This window comes from Patella vulgata, chromosome 2 (assembly GCF_932274485.2).
Source record: "Patella vulgata chromosome 2, xgPatVulg1.2, whole genome shotgun sequence".
NCBI classification, from domain to species: domain Eukaryota; kingdom Metazoa; phylum Mollusca; class Gastropoda; family Patellidae; genus Patella; species Patella vulgata.
Window position 1 is genome coordinate 37,574,320 of NC_065880.2, and position 13,299 is coordinate 37,587,618.

At 35.5% G+C, this 13,299-nt stretch overlaps 1 protein-coding gene across 1 annotated transcript in view; it reads right to left on the bottom strand.

Moving 5' to 3' along the window:
* Positions 1-11,932, bottom strand: part of LOC126811555 (palmitoleoyl-protein carboxylesterase NOTUM) — a 33,630-nt gene extending 21,698 nt beyond the window's left edge. Inside the window, exon 1 of the mRNA XM_050537247.1 lies at positions 11,865-11,932. The gene's annotated coding sequence lies outside the window, so the exon portion shown is untranslated. The remainder of the gene's footprint in view (positions 1-11,864) is intronic.
* Positions 11,933-13,299: the final 1,367 nt, after the last annotated feature.

A 13,299-nucleotide genomic window follows, 5' to 3' on the forward strand; every position in this document is an offset into this window, starting at 1 on the left:
CTTTAAGTATTAAAATGGTTGGGTGTCGGCTCTTTGATGTGTTATAATTGTTACGGCTCAGGTTGCACTCACTATGGACTATTGGTGAAGACTTGTCGTTGCTTTGAAGCTACTTTCAACTTCGCCTTTGAACGTCCGTAATTGGTCGCTGGGAATCGAGCGAGAAAAATAGCACAGTCTTGTTTTGCTTTGTCGCCCGTCGAGAAATATTTTTAAAAGGTATAAGTTGTCGCCATGTTTTTTTTTGTAGTAGATAAATTTGTCATTGTATTATGATTGCATTCTAGTGTTAAATCAAAATATAAGTAAAGGTATAGGCCATATCGTACCTACAACATTTACCATCAAAAGGAAATGTTATCAAATTGTGTACAATATATAGAAATGGGTTTTATATCCCAAATGAATTATTTGGCTTTTTTGGTACGAGTTTTGATACATGCAACTATGAAACATTGTCGCAAAAGCCATATGCAGTTTTGGGGAAATTTTCTGCCACACTCAGCTCATCCCTTGCACACGCCACTGACGCTCCGTTTGTTTGACAACCAACTGTAGACTTCGTCGGGCAAGTACCAAAGAGAGACATGCTTATGTCGAACTATTGGGCAGTCCGTCTAAGTAGTAGAACGAATTTTCTGATGATGATGGAGGTGATGGGATGTGTGATAATCAAGGACGGATCCATAGAGGTTAAGAATTGCTCCCAGCGTTCCAAGATATTATGTGTTTACAGTAAACCAACTAGACTTTCCTTGGTGCATTGCACATCCCCGACACCGTTTCAAAATGGATGTCAAATTGATAATCAACATACACATATACCATCATAACGCGGCTCAGTCACACATATACCAATGCACTGCAATGCAAGTCGATGTTGCAGATGTTTGTACTCCAAGACATTCAAAAATGCACTGACCAATTAATTACTTACGTATTATTATATTGAATAATTAACGAGATGTGATAAGAAATATATATATATATATATATATACACCTAGCTGATTTAAAAAAATAAAATAACTTCCATATCGCTATAACACTCTTCAATGAAGTTCTGAAACCATGACATAAGTTTTTGTGTATCTGTTGAAGCAAAGACAGCATTGACGATACCATATAATTGTTTAAGTACATTAAAATTTGGTGAAACTTAAAACTAATCAACCAATAAAGTGTATATCGTATGCTTAAGAATGTATTATTAGAAGTAAATCCGGTCCAGCAAATTATAAATTTTGTAGTAATAGAAACTAATTGAAGAGTCCAGGGGAAGAACGATCGAAGTCACATTTTTGTCTTTTCGCATGAAAGGCATAACAAACTTTTGGACGGGAATGTTTGACGCGAACAGAACAACGAGTGGGTTTAATTACAACTTCAAAATGATGTTTAATACGACTCATAATTACCAGTACAACTGACTTCAACTCTTCAACTGCCGGAGGCAAATAATTTTTCCATTTCAGTAAAATAAAGAATATCGTATTAACAGAACTTTATTGTCCATTACAGTAATACAAGTATATCGTGTGAACAAAACATAAATGTCCATTACAGTAACACCAAGTATGTCGTATTTATATAAGTCTACCGTCTATTAAAGTACATTCTGCTCGCAGTGTTTAGTTTGATTAGAGCTAACTCCACTTAACACTGCTGTAATGGAAGCAAATTTCTGTTCCAAATTATGACTGGTCAATAGTCCGATTAACAACCAATAGCTAACTGCGTAACAATATCATTACGCTTTAAACAGAGCTCCAAATTGGACCAAATATGTTTACATAACGTTACGTCATGACTCACGATTTTATTATACCTAATTAACCAGTGCATAGCAGAATATTGCAGAAAAAAAACTAATTGCGTGACAAACGAGGCTATCAAAAAGCATGAAATGAAATGAAATGAAATGGGGTTTAACGTCCTACTGTTCTGATCCTAACCTTGGCTAATGAAGACGGGCATACGCCATAAGGTCTGCTATGAGGGAAATTTTGCCCGGGCAGCGGCGCTACGGCCTACTCTTATATCGAATTCCAACTGCCAAGGGATCTTTTACGTGCACGCCAATGTATACATCGGACCTCGGTTTTTCGTCCCATCCGAGCGACTAGACAGCTGTCCTTGTCAGGCCCTCCATCCTGCATCACTGACAAGGGGAAACCACGCCGGAAAATCTGAATGAACTTTCTCGGCCAATTCAGGGATCGAACACCCGACCTCCAGGCTAGCGAGCCAACGTCTTACCCACTTAGCCACGTGATCCCCCTCAAAAAGGATACAATGTAAACAATACTGTTTGGAGACGAACAATACTTTCACCGTTTTTAAAAGCTTAAATCAATGTCCAAAGTTTTAGGGAAGACCCCAGATTAAACGAAGGGCTGTAATTTTGCTGTGCTTGGGATAGATTTGATTGAACGGGAAGAATAGACACACACTCCCTCAAAAGTTCAAGTATCAGAAGCCAATCCAGTAATGGCCAGAGAGGGATTTATCTGGCCATTGCTTCAGGAATATGATTAAAGTACCATCATGTATACACTATTAATAAAACTATATTACCCATGACAGTAACGTCAAACAAAAGGTTATTGTCCATTTCATTAACGTCAAGTATATCTCATATTCACAGTACTAATAAGTCGTTAACAGAAACGTACTGCCCATGAAGATGGCACCAGGTTTATATATAGTATTATACCGTCCAGCAAAGTTCTGTCACGTTATTGCATTATCGGAAATTTACAGCACAGGAAAGAGCTTACAAATTATCGTATTATCCGAAATTTACCGTCCAGCAAAGTCAAGTTATCTTATTACAAATTTACAGCCAGGACCGGATTTTGATGAAGATAGGCCCTAGGCTATTCCACCTATGAGGCCCTTTCATATCCCCATCTCTCACGACCAGAGAAAGATGGGAGTATGTTTTAAATACAAATGAGCAAAGCACAGCATGGTAGCGGAAGGTTAAGACTACATTGCGCATGATAGTGTCAAAAATAGTATAGTCCAAGGTCCCACAGATCTTGAGGCCCTAGGCTTCTGCCTGTCAAACCTATATGTAAATCCGGCACTGTTTGCAGCCAATTATATTCTCAGAAATTTACCTTCCGAAAAGAACCATCAAGTTATCGTATTATTAAAAATTTAAGTCCAAGATTGTGCCGTCAACTTATCGTATTATTAGAAATGTACCAACCAAGTTAGTGCCTTCAATTTATCGAATTAAGTTCGTAAAGTTATATTTACCCTGATTATGAAGTAATGTTCTAACTCTTTAATTATAAAATTAATTGTAGATATCTTATCTTTAATTTTCTGATATTTTTTAACATAATTGTGTAAGTATTCATTTAATGTTTTATTCTACTACGCTTCACAATACACTAGCCTACCTTTTCTACTATAACGTCTAGTGAAAACCATTGCACTAAGGTACATTTAGGGTTCAAGTTATAGTACATGTACATTGTAGATTCTTTTCTGTACCAGCATTCCATTACTCCTTTATTAAAAGTAACGTACATCAAAAAGAAAGCATATGAACACCAGGATAATTCAACGAAATAATGGTATAATAATGGATGACTGATTTAAAAAATACCTCCTAATCTTTTGAGGGCTTTGGGAGTTAAGACAAAACAAAGTAATAGCCCTGGCATAGTCAAAATTTTTATAGTGTGTTTGATTCTGTAACATCGAGAACATCGTAAAACCCTTAATTAAGAGAATATTGGTTCAGAAGGATATACCAAGAAAGAGTAGCCGGTGGCCAAATATAACACTTGTAGCACAACTCAAAGACGGCCAAATTTATAGCACTGTCAGTTGAATGTTCAATGCTTATCTACATATATAAAGTCAAGATATTACGACACACCTTGACTGCGTTAGCCGACCCTGTTTGATCACTGTAGTTAGCTGAATGCAGCTTAATTTAACTTTTTAAAGATACATTATGTAAGATTTAGATAACGAGCTAGCCATTCTTGCTATACTAGTTCGAAAATAGATAATGTAAAATGAATAATTTGAAAATTTCATTCAAATTACTCTATTGCGAGCGAAGATATTAGCCTTTGAAGGTTTGACAAGACATGTGCAATAATTTCAACCACCGTACTGGTTGTTCGAAGCTGAATCTCGCTGTTTCATTTTTAGCTTAAATCAAAATATGGCTGAACTGTTCTAATCTATTTAATATCGGAGAGTTGATTATGGCCTGAATAAGTTAATTAATGTCTAATTAATAATTTAGAAAACATTTAAGGCCTAAAGAAAGACCTGCAATAGACAGATTTAGGTCTTGCATAATGCATGTTTAACTAAACTTTCTCTTAAAGTAGCTAAGTCTCTTAACTCAATATCATCCAAAGTCTTCGATATTGAAAACACGAATTATTTGTCAATTTAAATCAACATTGATGTTGTAATCTTACCGGGAAAAGATGATCTTCTGATATCCAATATTTAAGACAAAATAAACATTTTACCATTGCCACACGAATTGTGTACCATAATGCGTTTCAGCGCCATTTGTAACAAGGGACTTGAAGAACGAGGCTAGACATATTCCTCAAGTCATGTCAAACAGTGACTTCATACTCTTATCTGGAGAGCATGCACAATAAATAATATCGGTGTAGACTGGAATAACCAGAAACGGAAACGATTGAATGTAAATCGGTTTATTATACATTCATATTACATTATTATATGCTTTGAGACCCATTTGTGTCAATTTCTAGGTCACAAATATTAGCGATTTAACTCATTTAATTCTCACAATCCAGTTAATATCATGTATACTGCAAAGAAATGTGGCGATTTGTGCCACTGAAGTGCACATTTATAAACAGTTAACAAAGGATAAATGAAAACGTCTTTCATTTTCATATCAAAAATCTATATACCATTTCATTAAAAAAGATTATTTCATCGTTTGTTTTTTTACTAATTCAAAAACGGAAAGGTAACAATTGAATCACAGACTTTAATGTTTTTAGTAAATCGACGGGGTGAATAAGTGGGATGAAATTCTATGAAATCGATATGCCTTTGTCTATATAATGGCATTGTTTGACTCGTGGAATCACTTTATATCAAAAGACCCGGCTAGAAATGTAGAAAACGTGGCTAAAACAGAAAACATTTCGTTAGTCTGTTTTCAGTGGGTTTGATAAAAGCTGTATTAAATTAGTGGACAAATAGACTTGAATAGTTAAATGTTTAGTAACATAAACCATATTGATTAAAAAACAAAACATGAAAAACGGTTACCGAGTTCATATTCTTTACACAACAACACCTTTCACAATTTGATATTTAAGAATCTACATTATGTAATGTTTCTTAGACATTAAAAAAGTATTAGAAATACACAGGTGTCTAATAGTAAACAGGAACGGTTCCATGTTTCTACCACCTGTCAGAAAGGCGACGATAGAAAAATAAGTTTCAAATTCTGGCGTGGAATTGTAATTATTTGCAGGCATAAGACCCAGTTGCTTTCTGGGATGGTTGTCATTTCAATGTCATTTATTTGAAGGCGATTTCGTAGACCTATAGCATATTGGACCAGTTCTTATATCATCTAGTCAATTTCAGAGTAAACCTTAATAATGCCAAGCCCATCATACCCTTTAGAAATACCATTTGATATACGATACTTCGTAATTAAACATTGACATATACACGCCTTAGAAAATAAATTAATAACATATAATGTCAAATCTATACAAACTTTTCATATTTCTAAATTATAAACTGTGCTACAAAATTCCAATCTCAATGGCAAATTGGATTGGTTTGTTGGATGTTGGAAAAAACAGAAACTTAATGGTTATTTACCCCCAAGCGACAAAATAGATAATAAAACGATGGAATACCGACACCGTTAGTTTCGACAACGTACGGTCTTGTTTCGTTATTTTGGAGAAAGGCTATCGCTCTATAATGTTTTAATCTTATAAATTACTGACAATTCTCGTAGGCATATATATCATTATAATATACACTAGAATAATACACTATTTGGGAAAATTTTCCTTTTCATATGTTGTATTTTTGGGTTGCCTCCCTTGTTGTGAGATTGTTTTCACATAATTTTAAAGGACAATATTAGTGTTAGTCATCATCACATTTGTGATAAAACTGGTTAAACAGATTTTAGCTACGATAGGTGTGTTTTGAAGTTTTCAAGAGTTATCCTTCTTGATAAGTAACAAGTGATAACAGATACATGGGCGAATTTCTGCTCACTATAAATCCTTCGAAGACCAAAGTTATTATGTGAGGCTGTAAGAGGATATTTGATAATTCAAAAAAGTAATTGAATGTCACTAGATAAGGGAAAACGAGAAAAATAGATATATCCGGTACATTCCCTTGTTTTTATTTATTCTATACTTAATAAAAACCTGGTAATGCACGGACTTTTTCTATTTTTCTCGTTTTCTCTTATCTAGAGATTTTCTTTTGCGTTCGTCACTTCCCATTCTTGAAAGCTTCATAACGCATCTATCGTAGCAATCTCTATGTTGACATTATATTTGGAACGCGTTTAACGAGTTCTATCACATATTATGTGATAATGACTGACACCAATATTGTCCTTTAAGCGAAGCGTGTAGGCTCGCATGTTCCTGGAGCAATGACCGCGACAAATGTGTGATATAGCTTTATTTAACGTCCGCTTCCACGCGATAAAGAGAGACCAAGCCTTCTATATGGAAGATGGTAGGCCCGGGACTGTGCAGACAGTTGACGCTTCAGATAAATCCTATTTACTTGAATTGATTTAACTTGTAATGTTTTTTTACTTACAATGTATATGTGTTATGCCCATGTGTCTTGTCCGCGGTTTTTGTCTTTGGGATTTATAATTTGTTGTGATATGTGTTGCAGTTCTCCTACACTTAATATGAAACCATTGGACCTTTTAGCAGATTCAGTTTTTTAGATGCAGCAATAACGTATACAATAAAGTTTTGCACTGGATTTGTTCTATTGGATGAGTTGGTTATCTCGTTTATTTCAAATTTGTAGACTTACTGTTCTATCTCGTTTATTTCAAATTTGTAGACTTACTGCAAGTCGTCCTTACCTGCTAATTTCAGTATACTATCGAAAGCAAAATCGTTATATCCAAACCTACAGAGAAGGGTATTAATTAAGAACAATTAAACGCATCAAAATTAGTGATATCGACTCCTATTTTTCACCCACATCAAAGAAGCCACGTCCTCTTAGCACTCGATACGCATGGTGTGGACAGGTAACCTTGTGGCCCTCGATTAAAATCTTAATCCACGATAGTCTCATTAAACAGATAATAGGAAACGAATACATTTTAATTTTATGCCGAATCACAACAGGATTGAGGTCATTTTGCGTAAAACCAGAAAGTTTATCCATTAAATCTTTATTTGATTGATTTTAGATCAGGAAATATGTCTGACATTGAATCCTTCAACCATTTCATCTTTCTTTGAAGTAAAATTTGTTGAATATATGTCTTGTATGAGTATTTTTCTTCAGTTCCACAATCCACACAATGATTTGATTGAAACCCTCCAACTCATTGAATTACACTGAAGAGATCAGTTTGTGTGACAACTTTTGAAGTTTTATCAAGTATTATTGGTAATCTATATCCTATCAGGTTTTTTCCCTACTAATATTATACATACAGTACATAATACCACACACGGGACAATTGTCATGATAATTCTAAGATGGGGAGATTACCTTCATTTTTGAAGGCGCTCCCCGATAATCTGTTTGATTTCAGGTCACGGGTGACCACAATACAGTCACAATAAAAGAAATTATAGATAACGTGTACATTCACATCTTGGTTACTAATATTCATTCTGAACATGCGTAAAATTTGGGCTAACGGACGTTTCGTCCACATTGGTTAAATATGTGCTAAGGGTTAGAGCAAAAAATCACATTTTGCCGAAACGTCCTACATTCACAACTTAGGTATTATGATGTGTTTTCTGATTTTAGTGACAGGGTGGTATCATAGGTATCATAGCACACTGATCAGAAGTGAATTTTCGCTAGGCCGCTACAATCACTGATAAGGATGACATCGATGCGACTTAATGAGTCCCAAATATTAACTTTTTTCTTCCGTCAAATTAAATTCTAAAACATTTTTTTCATTTCTTAGAAAAATAAATAAAGCCGTTTGAATCATTTGTAGGTAAAAATCATTTCCTATTTAGTGTAAATGGGTATTAAAATAAGTAAAATTCACCATTTAGCCCGAATCAGTAGCGTCTTATGTAAACAATGCACGCGCTATTGAGCCAATGATTGACGCCGCGTGATGTGACGTCCCGTGTCGAAACAGTCATCTGTTACAGAGATATTAGAAGAAACAGATTGGTATCATAGGTCTAACTGTCATTTTTGAATAACCTTTTGCATTTTTGATTCCTTCTTCTGTCCCGTAGCCCAATGGTTAACGTGTGCGCGTTGCATCATAAGGTTTGTCACTGAGTCAAGTGTCGTGGTTTCGATTCCCCAGTTGTACGCTACAAAGAGTGAGGTCGCCTGACCAACCTCGTGGGTTTTCTACGGGTTCTCCAGTTTCCTCCCACTGCTAAAGACTCCTGGTTTCGAATCCCTGGTTGTACGTGGCAAGGAGTAGGGTCGTCTGTCCAACCTCGTGGGTTTTCTCCGGGTACTCCGGTTTCCTCCAACAGCTAAAGACCCCTACGCGCAATCGAATTATTGAAATCAAATTGAACCATGTGTTAGTCCCGAAATGACCTAGTTTGTGTCGAGTGGACGTTAAACCCCATCTGTCTCTCCCTCTCTCTCGCTAAAGACCCCTAAGCGCAAGCGAATTAATGAAATAAAATTGAACCATATGTTAGTCCCGAAATGACCTAGTTTGTGTCGAGTTGACGTTAATCTCTCTCTCTCTCTCTCTCTCTCTCTCTCTCTCTCTCTAGTAGCTCGGATGCGACAAGGGCATCAGTCTGCCTTCGAAAGTACCTCGGGGATTAGATATAAATGTAGCTTTATTGAGGGGGAAATTATCAAATTCATTTATATAAAGTGTTTCTTAATCAGGGTGTCTGCCTGCGTTAGCTTGTAGGACAACTTCCGACAATGTAAATTTGAACTTCTAAACCATTTGAATTTTTTTTCAACAAAATGTGGAGAGAATGTTGGCTATGCAGTTCCATTTGAAAATTACAGGGTGAAGTAGGGGAACATTGGATGGGTAAATGGTGAAACATAAGAAGAATTAATACATTAGACAATAAACATGGATGGGCGACGGAGCCTATTGAGCTATTGTTTATCATCATTAGTTTTATATTATATTAAATATCCGTCCTAAAATTAACCGATTTTATTTGAATGTACTGGTAAAGATTATACTGATAAACGAAACCGCAAATTTTTGAGAGAAAATGATATTCATTAAAATATAACCGTCTATATTACTAATGTATCACACGCCATTGGTAAAAAATATCTATCCCTTTGATCTTTATTTACTATATTCAATTTAATATAATATATAATTATGGTTCTCATTATCACATCAAAGTAGGTGTTGAGCTCCAAGGTAGGGGTTGTATTAATATCACCTAGATCACAGAGTACTCAACCGGTCTCCAGGCGTGAGAGAAAATTTCTTTAATATTAGAAAATAATTCGTTAGTGTGTGAAAGTAATGCGGTCTATATATTCACTAATCACTTCATAGAAAATACATAAATAATACCCTTTACTGCGTTTCTATTCAGTCTTCATTCAATAGAACACCCAAATTCTATCATTGAAATTACTTTTTTATCGTATATTTCGTTTCGGGATGGTTTGAGCCTCCATGCCTAATTACACCATGTCAAAAATCAAGTGTTTGAAGTCAAATTACTTTACATATTACTCAAAGAAAGAACAGTTCGTCGCTCAGCAGGCTCCTGTAAGTATCAAGGAAGATTTTGATGAGACAGTATTTAATCTTCACATCATTACATGCATTTTTATTCGTAACAATATGCGTAGAGTTACCTTCACGTGGTGGTCTCGCTCTAAACGACCACCTGACGTGTTAGCGGCCATTATGATTTCTCGGCGTTGTGTTGATACCCGTACTGCAATGATCAAATGGAATCCGAAAGCGTAAACACATATAGAAAGAGTGGCGTTCGAAAGACATTTAGCTCACTTCTCCAGATAAAAGAGCCATTTTCAGGTGATTTAATATTATTAAATTCAGTCAAACTTTTCACAGCCCCAATCAAGGTCCCGTATGACTATACCTAGTTAAAACCCAGATCAATGTTTTAGTTAGTGTAGTGGATGGCATGGTTTGTAGAGTGCGGTTTTGTTTTAGAGGGGGGGGGGGGCCGCCATCTTTTAAAATCCCTTGAGTAAACAAATACGACTTCCACTTCTTAGAACGCTAGTTGCCGATATGCCGAACCCCCCACCCCCGCAAAAAAAAAAAAAAAAAAACAAAAACAAAAAAACCCCAGAAAACCCCCAGAAAAACATTTAGCCTAAGTTCCACAAGTTACTAAATAAAAAGAATGTAGTTTCCATTAGCAAGGCAAGCGGCGCTTTTCGGGTCAATTTCCGAAGGTCTGTGTAGGCAGTGTCCCGTGTCCCAATAAAATATTCCACTTTTTTGGAACTCGGGATATCTGATCTTTTTTAGTTACCCCCTGCTTCTTTCCCAGTCCCAAATTTCATGTATCCGCGCTTGTATTGGTTATCATAGCCCAGAATAGGATCACATAATATAGTATGGAACTAAGATGTGTTAGCTTGTACAACATACTGGTAATAATAAAAGAAGACTTCATCTGATCCTATTCTAGGGTCTATCGAGACCGCTATCAGTATCGGAAATGGATACCGTTTGGTATGTGTGCCCTAAGATGACCCCCTTCGGTAATTTCAAATCTAAAAATGTTGTTAACATTGCTTCTAGTAGGCTATAGCTGTGATCAGTAAGTTCTTATGTAACATAAATCAACCACTACAAAGATAGAACAAATCTAAAAAAATACGTGTAATTCTAACATAATTCAAAAACACTATTGATAAAATCACAAAAGTTCAAAGCAGAGAAGATTAGAGTTAATGTTTTTGTACGTAGCTAAAGTCGTTAGCCATCAGAAGAGATCTATCGAGTGATTGACAGCAAAGTTGGCGCTTTTATGTTTGAGTTAATGACGTAGTCAATTTATAGGCGCTAACATCTATAGGGTGCCTTTTTATAGCCTAATTCCTTTTTGTTTACCTGATAAATGAATGATGTAAAGGCAACAAGTTAACCGATAGTTTCAACGAGTACTCAGTTGTCCCTTTATATTGTGATGTGTGAATTTTAAAATCAGAGAAAGAACACCCGTAGTTTTTTTTAACGCCAACGAATTTTCATATTAAAAGGCATTCTATAAAGTTGATTATTGTTCATGTTAAATAAATGCATCAAGGTAATTAGAAATATGGTTATACATTTTACAAGTTGTGATAAAGAAACGGGAGAGAGAGAGAAAAAAAAACCCACGTAGAAATAAGCGCTTTCCGTGTACCTCCGTTGAAACGTCCTGTATATATTCACAACAGATCTCGGCGGCGTGAAAATAACAAATCGTTAACATCAACAAAGTTTGTTAAACTACCGTTTTGTTTTGTCATTGCCAACGACATGTAAACAGTTTTATGTTTAAAAAACAGACCTACATTATAAGCGATTTAAATGAATGTATTAAAACAATGTCATTGTCATACGAAAAGTTCGTTATAGACATGAATATTTTTTAACGTAAAAATATTTAAATAAAATGGATTAAAACTTACCTCACACAAGTCATTACTCAAAAATCGTTACATAGAACCCGAGGTTTGTTTTCGTCACAAGATCCATTTGTGGTTTGAGGCAAATGCTGAAGTGTTGAGTAAGAATATACTAGGGTTTATGCCGCCTATATCGAAGAGGTTTCATGTCAACTATTGGCTAGCGGTAACTTCAAAGCTATTGACATAATGGCCTCGGTAAACGGCGTAAACAGGCCTGTCTCATGCTTATTGAGTCAACAGGAGTTGATAATATTCCCTTCATTTCTAATCGACAAAACAACTCTTTATCTCTACGGCTACTTATTTTTACAAATTAGTTCGCGAAACATTTATTTGGGGTATGCCTTTCACCCGATATATACTAAACATATGTGACCCCTATTACTATTGTAGTATTTGATAGTAAGCAGAAGGCTGCAGGTAGCAGTAAATAATCAGTAGACAAGCTCAAAAAGAAAAACGCTGGAGAATTCCTTTACTTTCTGAACTAGCCGCAAACTAGACTGCGTCTTAACTTTTGTGTTAAGTCGCTAAGTTTTCCGTCAAATGTTTTTAGTCTATGTAATGGCTGGACTGTCGTTTTCGTTCAAAGGAAGGTAAAGGAATTTTTCCAATTCTATTCTGTTGCCTGTGTTTTGCCAAATACAAAAGTTGTGCGACGGAGAAAAAAATGTTAGTTCCCGTTTCACTGAAAAGAAAGCTACTAGTAAATTGTTGACATCGTTTCAATACCTTTCCTCTTTAAAACTTATTAATCAGAGAGACCTAGATATTTGTTTAATAGTTGATTTTCCATTGTAAAAAGACTTGATAACCACATGTAAAATGTTCTGAATTTTGTCATACTGTATCAAAGCAACGGTGTGTGTGTTACGGTCTAAGAATAGTTCGAGAGTAATACAAAACATTTCTCCTCAAATGAATCAATCACCCAACTTTTGTAGTGAGGGATGTAGTGAATAAGAAATGGTATAGTTATTCCAGATCACAATATTAAAACGACCCTTTGGCTGCGTGGACGTCCTTAAAAAAATAAATACTGTATTATAATTTGAATATATTATAATAGCATGTATCTTGTACCATGTTTCAAGGCGAGGACCGAGACGTATCTTTGGATTTTTCAAGCTCGGTTCCCACATCTCAGAGTTAGCGCCAGTTATAATACGGTGGTCACATATTGTACCGTGTTTTATAGTGGTGATAGAATGATCATATCCTTATAGTATCATGTTTTATAGTTGTGATAGAATGATTATGTTATACTGTAGCATATTGGTGATAGAATGATCATGTTGTGTAGTAGTATGTTTTATAGTGGTGGTAGAATGATCATATCCTATATTGTACCAGGTGTTATAGTGGTGATAGAGTGATCATGTTATATTGTAATATGATGATATCCTATATTGTACCAGGTATTATAGTGGTGATA